The sequence below is a fragment of the Gorilla gorilla genome, chromosome 10, assembly GCF_029281585.2.
Source record: "Gorilla gorilla gorilla isolate KB3781 chromosome 10, NHGRI_mGorGor1-v2.1_pri, whole genome shotgun sequence".
NCBI classification, from domain to species: domain Eukaryota; kingdom Metazoa; phylum Chordata; class Mammalia; order Primates; family Hominidae; genus Gorilla; species Gorilla gorilla.
The window spans coordinates 149555510-149573421 of NC_073234.2; positions in this window are offsets into that span (position 1 = coordinate 149555510).

A 17912-nucleotide genomic window follows, 5' to 3' on the forward strand; every position below is an offset into this window, starting at 1 on the left:
GTAGATATTACCATGTTCATACAGATAGCGGTGTAGATATTTCCATGTTTATAGAGATGGCGGTGTAGATATTTCCATGTTCATACAGATGGTGGTTGAAATATTTCCATGTTTATGGAGATGGACGTGAAGATATTTCCATGTTTATACAGATAGCCGTGTAGATATTTCCATGTTCATACAGATAGCGGGGTAGATATTTCCATGTTCATCCAGATGGCGGTGTAGATATATCCATGTTCATGCAGATGGTGGTGATGTTATTTCCATGTTCATACAGCTGGCGGTGTAGATATTTCCAAGGTCATACAAATGGCGGTGTAGATATTTCCATGTTCATAGAGATGGCGGTGTAGATATTTCCATGTTTATACAGATAGCGTTGTAGTTATTTCCATGTTTATAGAGATAGCAGTGTAGATATTTCCAATGATATATAGACAGCTGTGTAGATATTTCCATGTTCATACAGATAGCGGTGTAGATATTTCCACATTCATACAGGTAGCGTTGTAGATATTTCCATGTTCATACAGATGGTGGTGTAGATATTTCTATGTTCATACAGACAGCGGTGTAGATATTTCCATAGTCATACAGATAGCGGTGTAGATAATTCCACATTTATAGAGATGGTGGTGTAGATATTTCTAAGTTCATACAGATGGCGGTGTGGATATTTCCAAGTTTATACAGATAGCGGTGTAGTTATTTCCATGTTTATAGAGAAAGCTGTGTAGATATTTCCATGTATATGCAGACAGCTGTGTAGATATTTCCATGTTCATATCAAAAGCGGTGTAGATATTTCCATGTTCTTCCAGATGGCGTTGTAGATGTATCCATGCTCATACAGATGGCGCTGAAGATATTTCCATGTATTTACAGATGGCAGTGTAGATATTTCCAAGTTCATACAAATGGCGGTGTAGATATTTCCATATTCGTAGAGACGGCGGTGTAGATATTTCCATGTTTATACTGATAGCGGTGTAGTTATTTCTATGTTTATAGAGATAGCACTGTATATATTTCCAATAATATACAGATGGTTGTGTAGATATTTCCATGTTCATACAGATAGTGGTGTAGATATTTCCATGTTCGTACAGAGAGCGGTGTAGATATTTCCATGTTCATACAGGTAGCGGTGTAGATATTTCCATGTTCATACAGATAGCAGTGTAGATATTTCCATGTTCATACACATAGCGGTGTAGATATTTCCATGTTCATACAGTTAGCAGTGTTGATATTTCCATGTTCATGCAGATGGCGGTGTAGATATTTCCATGTTCATACAGATGGCGGTGAAGATATTTACATGTTCATAGAGATGGCATTGTAGATATTTCCATGTTTATACAGATAGCGGTGTAGATATTTCCATGTTTATACAGATAGCGGTGTAGATATATGCATGTTTATACAGATAGCGGTGTAGATATTTCCATCTTAATAGAGAAGGCGGTGTAGATATTTCCATGTTCTTACAGATGGCGGTGCAGATATTTCCATGTTCCTACCGATAGCGGTGTAGATATTTCCATGTTCATACAGATAGAAGTGTAGATATTTCCATGTTCATACAGATAGCGGTGTAGATATTTCCATGTTCATACAGATGGCATTGTAGATATTTCCTTGTTCATACAGATTGCGGTGCAGGTATTCTCATGTTCATACAGATGGCGGTGTAGATATTTCCTTGTTCATACAGATGGCGGTGTAGATATTTCCATCTTTATAGTGATGGCGGTGTAGTTATTTCCATGTTTATTCAGAAAGCGATGTAGATATTTCCATGTTCATACAGATGGCAGTTTTGATGTTTCTATCTTTATAGAGATGGCGGTATAGCTATTTCCATGTTTATAGAGATGGCGGTGTAGATAAATGTTTATACAGATGGCGGTGTAGATATTTCCATGTTTATTGAGATGGCGGTCTAGATATTTCCTTCTTTATACAGATAGCGGTGTAGATATTTTCATGTTTACAGAGATAGCGGTGTAGATATTTCCATTTTTATACAGATAGCAATGTAGATATTTCCATGTTCATACAGATAGCGGTGTAGATATTTCCACTTTTATAGAGATGGCGGTGTAGATATTTCCTTGTTCATACAGATGGCTGTGTAGATATTTCCATGTTTATAGAGATGGCGGTGTAGATATTTCCATGTTTATACAGATAGCGGTGTAGATATTTCCATGTTTATAGAGATAGCAGTGTAGATATTTCCAATTTTATACAGATAGCAGTGTAGATATTTCCATGTTCATAGAGATAGCAGTGTAGATATTTCCACGTTTATAGAGATGTTGGTGTAGATATTTCCAAGTTCATACAGATGGCGTAGATATTTCCATGCTTATGGAGACGGAGGTGCAGATATTTCCATGTTTATACAGATGGCAGTGCAGGTATTTAAATGTTTATAGAGATGGCGGGGTAGATATTTCCATGTTTATACAGATAGAGGTGTAGTTATTTCCATGTTTATAGAGATAGCTGTGTAGATATTTCCAAAGATATTCAGATAGCTGTGTAGATATTTCCATGTTCATACAGATAGTGGTGTAGATATTTCCATGTTCATACAGATATCAGTGTAGATATTTCCATGTTCATACAGATAGAGGTGTAGATATTTCCACCTCTATAGCGATGGCGGTGTAGATATTTGAATGTTCATACTGATGGCGGTATAGATATTTCCATGTTCATCCAGATGGCGGTGTAGATATATCCATGTTCATACTGATGGCGGTGAAGATATTTCCATATTCATACAGATGGCGGTGTAGATCTTTCCAAGTTCATACAAATGGCGGTGTAGATATTTCCATGTTTATACAGATAGCGGTGTAGATATTTCCATGTTTATAGAGATAGCAGTGTAGATATTTCCAATGATATACAGATAGCTGTGTAGATATTTCTATGTTCGTACAGATAGCGGTGTAGATATTTCCATGTTCATACGGATAGCGGTGAAGATATTTCCATGTTCATAGAGATAGCGGTGTAGATATTTCCATGTTCATACAGATAGCGGTGTAGATATTTCCATGTTCATGCAGATAGCGGTGCAGATATTTCCATGTTTATACAGATACCGGTTTAGGTATTTCCATGTTTATAGAGATAGCGGTGTAGATAATTCCAATTTTATACAGATAGCTGTGTAGATATTTCCGTGTTCATACAGATAGCGCTGTAGATATTTGCACGCTTATAGAGATGACGGTGAAGATACTTCCATGTTCATACAGATGGCGGTGTAGATATTTCCATGTTTATAGAGATGGAGGTGTAGATATTTCCATGTTTATACAGATGGCGGTGTAGATATTTCCATGTTTATCGAGTTGGCGTTGTAGATATTTCCATGTTTATACAGATAGCGGTGTAGAGATTTCCATGTTTACACAGATAGCGTTATACATATTTACATGTTTTTAGAGATAGCGGTGTAGTTATTTCCATGTTTATACAGATAGCAGTGAAGATATTTCCATGTTTACATAGATAGCGGTGCGGATATTTCCATCTTTATACAGATAGCAGTGTAGATATTTCCACATTTAGAGAGATAGCGGTGCAGATATTTCCATGTTTATACAGACAGCGGTGTAGATATTTCCATGTTTATACAGATAGCGGTGTAGATATTTCCTTGTTTATACAGATAGCGGTGTAGATATTTCCATGTTTATATGGATAGCGGTGTAGAGATTTAAATCTTAATGCAGATGGCGGTGTAGATATTTCCATGTTTGTACAGGTAGCGGAGTAGCCATTTCAATGTTTATGGAGATGGTGGTCTAGATATTTTCTTGTTTATACTGATAGTGGTGTAGATATTTCCATGTTGAAAAGAAGGCTGTGTAGATATTTCCATGTTTATGCAGTTGGCGGTGTTGATATTTCCATGTTTATAGAGATGGCGGTGTAGGTATTTCCATGTTTATACAGATAGCGGTGCAGGTATTTCCATGTTCATAGAGATGGCAGTGTAGATATTTCCATGTTCATATGAATGGCGTTGTAGATAATTCCCTGTTCATACAAATGGCAGTGTACATATATCCATGTTTATAGAGATGGCGGTGTAGATATTTCCATGTTTATACAGAGGGCGGTTTAGATATTTCCAGGTTTGAACAGATAGCGGTGTAGATATTTCCATGTTGATACGCATAGCGGTGTAGATATTTCCAAGTTTATAGAGATAGCGGGGTAGATATTTACATGTTTGTAGAGTTGGCTGTCTAGATATTTTCTTGTTGATACAGATAGTGGTGAAGATATTTCCATGTGTATAGAGATAGCGGTGTAGGTGTTTCCAATTTTATGCAGGTATCAGTGTAGATAATTCCATGTTCTTACAGATTGCGTTGTAGATATTTCCACGTTTATAGAGATGGCAGTGTAGATATTTCCACGTTTATAGAGATGGCGGTGTAGATATTTCCATGTTCATACAGATGGCGGTGTAGATATTTCCATGTTTATAGAGAGGGAGGTGTAGATATTTCCATGTTTATACAGACGGTGGTGTGGATATTTCCATGTTTATAGAGATGGCGGTGTAGATATTTCCATGTTTACACAGATAGCGGTGTAGACATTTCCATGTTTACACAGATAGCGGTGTAGACATTTCCATGTTTACAGAGATAGCCGTGTTGACATTTCCATGTTTACACAGATAGCATTGTAGATATTTACATGTTTATAGAGATAGCTGTGTAGTTATTTCCATGTTTATACAGATAGGGGTGAAGGTATTTCCATGTTTACACAGATAGAGGTGTGGATATTTCCATGATTATACAGATAGCGGTGCAGATATTTCCATGTTTATGCAGACAGCGGTGTAGAACGTTGCATGTTTATAGCGATAGCGGTGTAGATAATTCCAATTTTATATAGATAGCAGTGTAGATATTTCCATATTCATACAGATAGCGGTGTTGATATTTCCAAGTTTATACAGATAGCGGTGTAGATATTTCCATGTTTAAACAGATAGCGGTGTAGATATTTCCATCTTAATACAGATGTCGGTGTAGATAATTCCATGTTCCTACAGATGGCGGTGTAGATATTTCCTTGTTCATATAGATGGCGGTGTAGATATTTCCATGTTTATAGAGATAGCGGTGTAGTTATTTCCATGTTTATAGAGAAAGCTGTGTTGATATTTCCATGTATATGCAGATAGCTGTGTAGATAGTTCCATGTTCATACAGATAGCGGTGTAGATATTTCCATGTTCATACAGATAGCGGTGTAGATATTTCCATGTTCATACAGGTAGCGGTGTAGATATTTCCAAGTTCATTCAGATAGCGGTGTAGGTATTTCCACATTCATACACGTAGCGGGGTAGATATCTCCATGTTCATACAGTTAGCGGTGTTGATATTTCCATGTTCATACAGATGGCGGTGTAGATTTTCATGTTCATACAGATGGCGGTGAAAGTATTTACATGTTCATACAGAGGGCGGTGTAGATATTTCCATGTTCATGCAGATAGCGGTGCAGATATTTCCATGTTTATACAGATAGCGGTGTAGATACTTCCATGTTTATTCAGATAGCGCTGTAGTTATTTAAATGTTTATACAGATAGCGGTGTAGATATTTCCATGTTTATACAGATAGCGGTGTAGATATTTCCATCTTAATACCGATGGCGGTGTAGATATTTTCATGTTCATACAGATGGCGGTGCAGATATTTCCATGTTCATACAGATAGCGGTGTAGATATTTCCACGTTCATACAGATAGTGGAGTAGATAATTCTACCTTCGTAGTGATGGCATTGTAGATATTTCTATGTTCATACGGATGGCGGTGTAGATATTTCCATGTTTATAGAGATGGCGGTGTAGATATTTCCATGTTTACACAGATAGCGGTGTAGATATTTCCATGTTTACACAGATAGCGGTGTAGACATTTCCATGTTTACAGATAGCGTTGTAGATATTTCCATGTTTGTACAGGTAGCGGTGAAGATATTTCCATGTTTATACAGGTAGCGGTGCAGATATGTGATTTCATTAAACCTCTTTTTCTTTATAAATTACCCAGTCTTGGGTATGTCTTTATCAGCAGCATGAAAATTGACTAATACATTCACTGTCCATGAATGATACTCTGTTAGCCCATTTGCATTGTTATAAAGAAATACCTGAGGCTGGGTAATTTATAAAGAAATGAGGTTTATTTGGCTCCTTGTTCTGAAGGCTGTACATGAAGCATAGTACTGGCACCTGCTTCCAGGGAGGGCCTCAGGAACCTTCCAATCATGGTGGAAGGTGAAAGGAAACCAGCATATCACATTTTGAGAGAGGAAGCAAGAGAGACAGGGAGGAGGTGTCAGTCTCTTTTAAACTACCAGATATCGCATGAACTCACAGTGTAAGAACTCATTCATTACCAAGAAGACAGCACCAAGCCATTCAGGAGGCATCTGTCTCCAACATTGGGGATCACATTTTAACGTGAGATTTGAAGGGGACAAACATCCAAACTATGTCAGACACCAAAGCTGACAATTCTTAGGATCTTTAGCTGTTCCAGGTTCTGGGAAAAGGGAGAGAGTTAGCTTCCCTCGTCTATGCTGTGCTACTCCATATTATATTAGTAATTATTGTTCTCTAAAGGTTCTTAAAAGCAAACAAATGCAAGGCAAAACATATGAAATGGAAGGCAAAACATACGAAATGCAAGGCAAATGCATTAAAAACTTTTGAGTGTTAATATATAGATTTTATTTTATCTTTTTAATTTCTTTTGCTTAACCAAATAGATTATGTAGTTTTGATTAACTGGCCATGAAATAGCTCTGCGTACATAGAATTTCCCATGAATAATTGGTTGTGGAGACTTTTGTGTGTGACCTAAATCCTCCCTCAAAACTGAAGTTTGCCCAGCTATTGGGAGTGTTGGCAAATCATGCCTCTCAGCTGATTCTCTCTAGAATTTATTCTCAGGAGATCTAATTAATATCTTGTCAAGCTGATGTCCATCCTTGGGGACAACTCGTATCTGAAGAATGGCCAGTGAAAGGTATTAAAACTCCATATTCCTGCCTCAATTTAGGGCAACTCTGAAGGGTCACCCCAGCTTCTCAGCTCCCCCTTGAGATTAGCTGAGGTATTTGTTGTGACTGCCTCACATCTCAACTCCCTTTATCCAATTCAGCTTTTTCGCTACAGTTGTTGGTTCCTAGGATTTTACCCAGTTAAATGTTCTCTACACAAATCTCTATCTCAAATCTGCTTTACAGGGAATGTGGCCTCAGACAGGTTTTCATTAGGTTCTGGACATAACTCTCATTAGTCATTGATATGATTCGGCTGTGTCTCCGGCCGAATCTCACCTTGATTGTAATTATCCCCGCATGTCAAGGATGGAGTCAGGTGGAGATAATTGAATCATAGGGGCGGGTTCCCCCTACTGTTCTCCTGGTAGCGAATAAGTCTCACGAGATCTGATGCTTTTAAAATGGGAGTTTTCCTACACAAGCTTTCTTCTCTGCTACCATTTAAGATGTGCCTTTGCTTCTTTTTTTGCCTTCTGCCGTGACTGTGAGGCCTCCCCAGCCATGTGCAATTGTGAGTTCATTAAACCTCTTTCCTTTCTAAATTACCCGGTCTTGGGTATGACTTTATTAGCAGCATGGGAACAAACTAGTACAGTCTGTTCTATAAGCCCAAGTCGGATCACAGAGTCCCGCTTTCTGTTTCTTTTTTTTTCTAGCCCATATTTCTACTAAAACTTGACTCATATAGACTTAAAACAAAATAATTAAGCATGGCTAATATTTATTTAATATTTTATACGTGTCAGGTACTGTATTTTGTAACTTATCTTTTAATAATATTTCCAAATCTCTAAAAGGAGAATTCTGCTCTTTTATAGAGAAAATAAGGATGGCTCTGAAAATGTTAGTATTAGGGGAAGTAGGGTGAGGGACATAGGGGGCACTTTGTGTTATTTGTGCATTTTACTATCAATCTAAAATCAGGTCAAAATAAAAATTAAAAAAAATGAGTAGTAGAAGCAGGTTGTTAAGATTTTCAGTGTGACTCTAGAGTTTTTTTATTTGTTGTTTGTTTTGGAGTGTAGTGGTATTATCTCTGCTCACTGCAACCTCCACTTCCCAGGCTCAAGCAATTCTCCTCCTCAGTCTCCCAAGTAGCTCGGATTATAGGTGCCGACCACCACACCCAGCTAATTTTTGCATTTTTTTTTTTTAGTAGAGATGGGGTTTCAGCATGTTGGCCAGGCCAGTCTCCAACTCCTGACTTCAAGTCATCCGCCCGCCTCAGCCTCCCGAAGTGCTGGGATTATAGGCATGAGCCACCACTCCTGGCCCAAAGTTCATATTTTAACTACTAACCTAAATTATTTTAAAAACAAAAGTCTCCTTGGACTCAAACCAGGTCAGAGTGACATGATCATGTGCCTGTTTTGTGCAGGGTGAAGTGAGATTATTATCTAGGAAATAGCTGAAATGTCTTGTTGTGGGCATAAATATTTCATATAAATTCTAAGCTTCATATTAGCACTTAGATTATAATTATCTAAAGAATAGAGAACAATTTCATATAATTTTCAGTGTATCAGGCGAATCAAAAGTATACATACAAGCATGCAGATGAATTTCAGTGAATATAGTGGTGACAATGCTCAACAGAATATGTGTCCCCCAGCCCAACCCTGCTTCTTGCTCTTTCACTGTCCTAAAGATAGAACAAGATGGTTCAGGCATCCAGCTTGTCCCCTCCACACTTCACACTTTTACTTAATAGCAGCTTATCTTTAACACTTTGTCATCTTTAAGATGTTGCTAATTCTTTCTGGTAGATCCCAGGACTGAGGATGAGGAAGAATGATTTTATTTAAATAAGGTTGCTTAATTAGAAAACAATTTTTTTTAGTTTTAAAATATTTTCATTATTTCATAAAATTTTTGTGGGTACATAGGAGGTTTATATATTTGTGGGGTACATGAGATGTTTTGATACAGGCATGCAGTGTGAAATAATCACATCATGAGGAATGGGCTTTCCATCCCCTCAAGCATTTATCCTCTGAGTTAAAAACTATTCAATTGGCTGGGCGCGGTGGCTCACGCCTGTAGTCCCAGCTCTTTAGGAGGCCAAGGGGGGTGGATCGCCTGAGGTCAGGAGTTTGAGACCAGCCTGGCCAACATGATGAAACCCCATCTCTACTAAAAATACAAAAATTAGCCAGGTGTGGTGGCGAGTGCCTGTCATCCCAGCTACTCGGGAGGCTGAGACAGGAGAATCATTTGAACCTGGGAGGTGGAGGTTACAGTGAGCCGAGATCATGCCATTGTACTACAGCCTGAGTGACAAGAGTGAAACTCCATGTCAAAGACAAACAAAAATCAATTACATTCTTTAAGTTATTAAAATTAAACATTGTAAATGATTTTTTTTCCCAAAGCTTTTTCAGAGAAAAAAAAAGTAGAAACAAAGACACTTTCTACTGATTTCCAACATGGTGACTGTATTTCTAGCATGTGTTAAGGTGAAAAATTGATTTTATGTTTAATACAAAACATAGCATAATGTAATGAAAAGCAAGATTGTAATGATGAAGGAAAATAACATTAGTGCTAATTTTTTTCAATTTGAAGCATTGGATTAAAATGAATTAGGTTATATTCCAACATGTTTATATTGAATTTCTTTTTTCTCCAATTGGTTTCTTTTTATTAATGGGGGAGTGTTGCATTTGTATAAGGTTTCCCTATTATATTCAATTGTTTTGAGATACTTTTAATATGAAGTTTTTATGTTTTCTTTTTGATGTACACATGTTATGCTTTTATGTTGAATTTGATAATTGGTGCTGTATATGCAAAGCAAATGTAATTTCCCAGCTTTTATTTTTTAAAGCCCTGGGAAGCAACATAATAAAGTAGAAATAGTATCAAGACAGGAGTTAGAATACCTGGATTCTAAAATTTAAATTAAATTAGGATCCAGTGACATTATAGGTGTTCCTTGATCTTCTGATGACCTGATTCCTCAAAAGAAAAATAAAATAATCTATAAATTGTTTCTAATTCTAAAACTCTATCAATCCTATTTTTAAAATTATAATTAGTTGAACTCTATAAGGTCACAAAAATCCCTATTAAGAAACTAAAATAAAATTTTACCATATCTTAAAAACACTCTGATCTTTTTTTATATGCTGACATGAATTCTAATTATTTTTGAGCCCCTAAAAAACATTTAAGATCACAGTTTGTTTTATTATTGACTTTCAGATAATTAACATTTTACTGATAGATATGAACAAATCTACTCTAACAGAGATAGACATTAGTTTATTTCTCTCTTTTCAGTATCAATAAAAAGTATCGATTTACCAATAACAATGAATTAATTGCCTGAAATAAATGAAACGTAAGCAGCAAAAGTGAACCTTTTAGTATAACTCTTCTTGTAAACATTGACTTAGTTCAAAGGGAGCTTATCTTTAAAAAAAAGCGCTAATTCATGTCTATTGGTATAGATATAATCTTTTGTTCCTTGAAAATAGATCCTACTATACTCCAGACACTATGCCACTAGGTGCAGATATTAACACAAATAGCAGGTGATCATTGTCCTCATGGAGTTTATTTTAAAGAGAACAAAGGGAGACAAAGGCACACAAGCAAAGAACTACAATACAAAGGGGATGGCATCTGACTCAGCATGGAGGTGTCACGGAAGGTGTTGTTTTGCTTAGGTTTTGAAGTGTGGGTAGGAGATGGCCCATGTTGAGAGTGGGAACTGGGAATTAAAAAGATGAGGAGGTCTCTGCAAATCTACATGGATGGGAAGTAGCATGCTGATGTGGGAAACAACTAAAAAGTTCCAGAATGCATGGTTTATAAAGCGTGAGTCAGAGAGGGCTAGACCAGTAGCCAGATCAAGGATATCTCAGATGTTATAGTCATGAATTAGTGCATTGACCTGCAGGCCATGGGAGTCACTGAAGGTTTCAGTCAGGTAAGTGAGCTGATCAGAACAGTCCTTTAGATAGGCCGCTCTTTTGGCTGTAAGGGGGACACGTTTGAAGTAGGGCTATAGCTAAAAATATACAGACACTTCCTCTTGTCTACAGCCCTGCTGGCATCTGTTGTATTTTGACTTTTTAATAATAGCCATTCCAACCGGTATGAAATGGTATCTCATTGTGTTTTGATTTGCAATTTTCTGATGATTAGTGATTCTAAGCATTTTTTTTCGTGCATTTGTTGGCCATTTGTATGTGTTCTTTTGAGAAGTGTTTGTTCATGTCCTTTGCTCATTTTTTAATTGTGTTATTTTTTTTCTAATTGATTTAAGTTCCCTGTAGATTCTGGATACTAAAAAACAAACAAAAACCAGAAGTAAATAAATTCTCAGGACACACACACCCACACCCACAGCCACAGAGAGAGAGAGAGAGAGAGAGAGAGAGCGCCTAGGTAAGAGGCCACCAACCACCAGGGTCTAAACTGGGAACACTTTCTAGTACAGAATGAATGGAAAGGATTCATGAAATATCTAGAAAGTAACGTTAATGAGATTTACATGTATGGAGTGAATGAGGAGAAACGGATCATTCAGGATTCTGGTGGGAATAACAGGGGGAGCCATTAGTTGAAATTTTGAAGTGGGAGAAGGAGAGGGAGTTTTAGAGAGAAAGATGAGTTGTTTTTTAGGTATTTCAAACCCTTGAAGCTTCTATGGGACATCAAAGTGGAAATAACAGTCTGTGGGTTGGGACAGTAAAGAAAGAAATTGGTTGAAGACTAGGGGAAGAGTATAGAGCAAAGAAATATTTAAGATAATAAACATATAGAGATAGCTGAAAATGTGGGACTGGATTACAAAGGAAGAATGATTTAGTTATGAAGCCCAAGGGCTGACAGGAATGGGTGACTAGTCGAGGAGTTCATATGCATCTGTTATTGTATGAATAAAAAAAATTATCTGTTCCTTCCTAAAGATATCTTCAACCTGTTTTTGGATACATATTGGCACTGCTTTTCATTCTCTTAGCCCCATTTCTTATTTTAGCCTCTGCTGTAGCAATCAGTTCTGCACAGGCTTTGACCCAGGCTTTGACTAGTTGGTGCAGGTGTGATATGACACTTACCTGGAATGGCCCACAGTTAGTGGCTGCTCTCACTTAAGCAGGTGGGATGCTCATGTAGGTGTAACCTAGAAGCTTGGTAGAGTTTATGCCCATGGGGCAACCTGTGACCACTCAAAAATAAAGCCCTTTCCTCCTCCCAGATTGAGGAGTCTTGCATTATGTAATAAAACTCCTTAGAAGGCGTATTAGGTTCCAATACAGCATTAGGCAACTTGATAAGGTATCCCATCATCAGCCTTCCTTTCTTCCCTCATTCCTCTGCCTCTCACTCTTTCTTCCTAAGTTAACTTCTTAGATAAAATGCCAACTTTCTATATTTTGTTTCACATCAGGGAAAATAATTGTATATCCCGTTTCAAAAGCACATAAAAAGGTTACTGTATAGAAAATTTGTCTTTAATAGATTAAGCTGTAATTTTCCAAATACTTTAAAATTTTATTTCAGATACGTTTTTCATTTTTATAAGCTTCATCTAAAAGCAGAGTTCACCTAAGAATATACCTAAGAGCATATTACATAGAATATATTTTATATTTCAGTAGTTTAGCTAGGATTCTTTCAAAATTGAGAGGATCTACAAATATTTCTAACACATTAGTTTTCAGCCTTAAGGCTGAGTCAAGAACAAAGCTCCTAAACATTGCGTTGGTCACTGAGAACATTTTAAAATTGTTATTTAATTCTTTAATTTATTTTTAGAAAATTTGCACATTGTAATTATATAGATTTATAGGATACAATTTGATGTTTCAATGAATATGTATATTGTCTAATGATCCAATAAGGATACTTAGTGTATTATTTACCTCATGCATTCATCATTTCTTTTTCATAAGAAATTTCAAAATCCTTTCTTCTAGATACTTTGTAATATACAATACTTTACTTTTAATGATAGTCACCCTGCTTTGCAAAGAACACTACAACTTATTCTTCCTATATAATTGTGATTTCATAACTGTTAACCAATCTATCTCCATTTTGCCCTCCCCACTTCTTCCACACTGTTTGGTAACCACTATTCTACTCTACTTCTCAATTAACATTTTTTTTTTTAAGATTCCACATATGAGAGAGATCATGCGGTATTTGCTTTCTGTGTCTGGCTTATTTCACTTAACATTGTATCCTACAGGGTCATCCATGTTGTTGCAACTGGCAGAATTTCATTCTTTTTTTACGGCTGAATAGTATTTCATTGTGTGTGTGTCCATATACATATATATATATATAATTTTATGCATAATTATAATTACACATAAAATTATATATAATTATAATTAATTTTACGTATAATTATAATTACACATAAAATTATATATAATTATAATTATATATAATTATATATATAATAATATATATGTGTTATATATAATATACATAATATACGTTATGTATATTATATATGATATACGTTATGTATATTATATATAATATGTATTATACATATATAATATGTATATTATATTATATACATAATATATATTATGTATATTATATACATATTATGTATAATATACATAATATGTATCATATATAATATACACAAAATATATTATATATAATATACATAATATATATTATATATAATATTCATAATATATATATTATACATCATATATATTATATAATATACATAATATATATTATATCTAATATACATGATATATATTATATACATAATATATATTATATATAATATACAATATATATTATATATAATATACAAAATATACATTGTATATATATAATTCACTTGTTTGTTTTTAGACACATAGATTGATTCCTTATCTGATTATTAGAAATAGTGCTACAGTAAACATAAGAGTGCAGATATTTTTCAAACACAATGATTTCATTTCCTATGGATATACACCCAGTAGTGGGATTGCTGGGTTATGTGATCGATTGATTTTTTTTTGTTTTTTTTTTATTTTTTAGCGAATTTCCATAAAGTTTTGCTTAATGGTTGTACTAGTTTACAACCCCATCAACAGTGTGTAAGTGTTCCCTTTTCTCCACTTCCTTGCAAACTCTTGTTATCTTTTACCTTTTTGGTAATAGCCATTCTAATGGGTGAACTGGTATCTCATTGTGGTTTTGATTTGCATTTACACAGATGGCGGTGTAGACATTTCCATGTTTACACAGATGGCGGTGTAGACATTTCCATGTTTACACAGATAGCGTTGTAAATATTTACATGTTTATAGAGATTGCGGTGTAGTTACTTCCATGTTTATACAGATGGCGGGGAAGATATTTCCATGTTTACACAGATAGCGGTGTAGATATTTCCATGTTTATACAGATAGCGGTACAGATATTTCCATGTTTATACAGATAGCGGTGTAGATATTTCCATGTTTATACAGATAGCGGTGTAGATATTTCCATATTTATACAGATAGCGGTGTAGATATTTCCAGGTTTATATAGATGGCAGTGTAGATATTTATGTCTTAATACAGATGGCGGTGTAGATATTTCCAAGTTCATACAGATGGTGGTGTAGATATTTCCATGTTCAAACAGATGGCGGTGTATATTTTCCCAGGTTTATAGAGATAGCGGAGTAGTTATTTCCATGTTTATAGAGATAGCGGTGTAGAGTTTTCCACGTACATACAGATAGCTGTGTAGATATTTCCATGTTAATACAGATAGCGCTGTAGATATTTCCATGTTCATACAGATAGCGCTGTAGATATTTCCAGGTTCATACAGATAGCGGTGTAGATATTTCCATGTTCATACAGATAGCGGTGTAGATATTTCCATGTTCAAACAGATAGCTATGTAGATATTTCCATGTTCATACAGATAGCGGTGCAGATATCTCCACGTTTATAGAGATGGCAGTGAAGATATTTCCATGTTCATACAGATGGTGGTGTAGATATTTCCATGTTTATGGAGATGGCGCTGTAGATATTTCCATGTTTATACAGATGGCGGTGAAGGTATTTCCACGTTTATAGAGAAGGCGGTGTAGATATTTCCATGTTTATACAGAAAGCGGTGTAGATATTTCCATGTTTACACAGATAGTGCTGTAGACCTTTCCATGTTTACACAGATAGTGTTGTAGATATTTACTTGTTTATACAGATAGACGTGCAGTCATTTCCATGTTTATACAGATAGCAGTGAAGTTATTTCAATGTTTACACAGATAGCGGTGTGGATATTTCCAGGATTATACAGATAGCGGTGCAGATATTTCCATGTTTATACAGATAGCGGTGTAGATATTTCCATGTTCATACAGATAGCAGTGTAGATATTTCCGTGTTCATCCAGATGGCAGTGTAGATGTATCCATGTTCGTAGAGATGGCGGTGTAGATATTTCCATGTTCATATAGATGGCGGTGTAGATATTACCAAATTTATAGAGATATTGGTGTAGTTATTTCCATGCTTATAGAGAAAGCTGTGTAGAAATTTCCATGTATATGCAGATAGCGGTGTAGATATTTCCATGTTCATACCGATAGCGGTGTAGATATTTCCATGTTCTTCCAGATGGCGGTGTAGATGTATCCATGTTCATACAGATGGCGTTGAAGATATTTCCATGTTCATACAGATGGCGGTGTAGATATTTCAATGTTTATACAAATGACGGTATAGATATTTGCATGTTCGTAGAGATGGCGGTGTAGATATTTCCATGTTTAGACAGATAGCGGTGTAGTTATTTCCATGTTTATAGAGATAGCAGTGTAGATATTTGCATTGATATACAGATAGCTGTGTAGATATTTCCAAGTTCATACAGATAGCGGTGTAGACATTTCCATGTTCGTGCAGATAGCGGTGCAGATATTTCCATGTTCATACAGATAGCGGTGTAGATATTTCCATGTTCATACAGATAGCGGTGTAGATATTTCCATGTTCATACAGATAGCGGTGTAAATATTTCCATGTTCATACAGTTAGCGTTGTCGTTATTTCCATGTTCATACAGATGGCGGTGTAGATATTTCCATGTTCATAGAGAAGGCGGTGTAGATATTTCCATGTTCATACGGACGGCAGTGATGATATTTCCATGTTCATACGGATGGCAGTGTTGATATTTCCATGTTCATATAGATGGCGGTGTAGATATTTCCATGTTCATATAGATGGCGGTGTATATATTTCCATGTTTATAGAGATAGCGGTGTAGTTATTTGCATGTTTATAGAGAAAGCTGTGTTGATATTTCCATGTATATGCAGATAGCTGTGTAGATATTTCCATGTTCATACAGATAGCGGTGTAGATATTTCCATGTTCGTACAGATAGCGGTGTAGTTATTTCCATGTTCATACAGGTAGCGGTGTAGATATTTCCATGTTCATACAGATAGCGGTGTAGTTATTTCCATCTTCATACACGTAGCTGTGTAGATATCTCCATGTTCATACAGTTAGCGGTGTTGATATTTCCATGTTCATACAGATGGCGGTGTAGATATTTCCATGTTCATACAGATAGCGGTGCAGATATTTCCATGTTTATACAGATAGCGGTGTAGATACTTCCATGTTTATACAGATAGCGCTGTAGTTATTTAAATGTTTATACAGATAGCGGTGTAGATATTTCCATGTTTATACTGAAAGCGGTGTAGATATTTCCATCTTAATACAGATGGCGGTGTAGATATTTTCATGTTCATACAGATGGCGGTGCAGATATTTCCATGTTCATACAGATAGCGGTGTAGATATTTCCATGTTCATACAGGTAGCGGTGTAGATATTTCCATGTTCATACAGATAGCGGTGTAGGTATTTCCATGTTCATACAGATAGCGGAGTAGATAACTCCACCTTTATAGAGATGGCAGTGTAGACATTTTTATGTTCATACGGATGGCGGTGTAGATATTTCCACGTTTATACAGATGGCGCTGTAGATGTTTCCATGTTTATAGAGATGGCGGTGTAGATATTTCCATGTTTATACAGATAGCGGTTTAGATATTTCCATCTTAATACAGATGGGGTTGTAGATATTTCCTTGTTAATAGAGATTGCGGTGCAGATATTCCCATGTACATACAGATGGCGGTGTAGATATTTCCATGTTCATACAGATGACGGTGTAGGTATTTCTATGTTCATACAGATGGCGGTGTAGATGTTTCTATGTTTATAGCGATGGCGGTATAGATATTTCCATTTTTATTCAGATAGAAGTGTAGATATTTCCATCTTTATACAGACTGCTGTGTAGATATTTCCGTGTTCATATAGATGGCGGTGCAGATATTTCCTTCTTTATAGAGATAGCAGTGTAGATATTTCCATGTTCATACAGATGGCGGTTTAGATATTTCCATCTTTATAGAGATGGCGGTATAGCTATTTCCATGTTTATAGAGATGGCCGTGTAGATATTTTCATGTTCATACATATGGCGGTGTAGATATTTCCTTGTTTATAGAGATGGCGGTGTAGATATTTCCATGTTTATACAGAGGGCGGTATAGATATTTCCATGTTTAAGGAGATAGCGGTGTAGATAATTCCGTGTTGATACTCATAGTGGTGCAGAGATTTCCACGTTTATAGAGATAGAGGTGTAGTTATTTCCATGTTTATAGAGAGGGCGGTCTAGATATTTCCTTGCTTACACCGATAGCGGTGTGGATATTTCCACCTTTATAGAGATGGCGGTGTAGGTATTTCCATGTTCATACACATGGC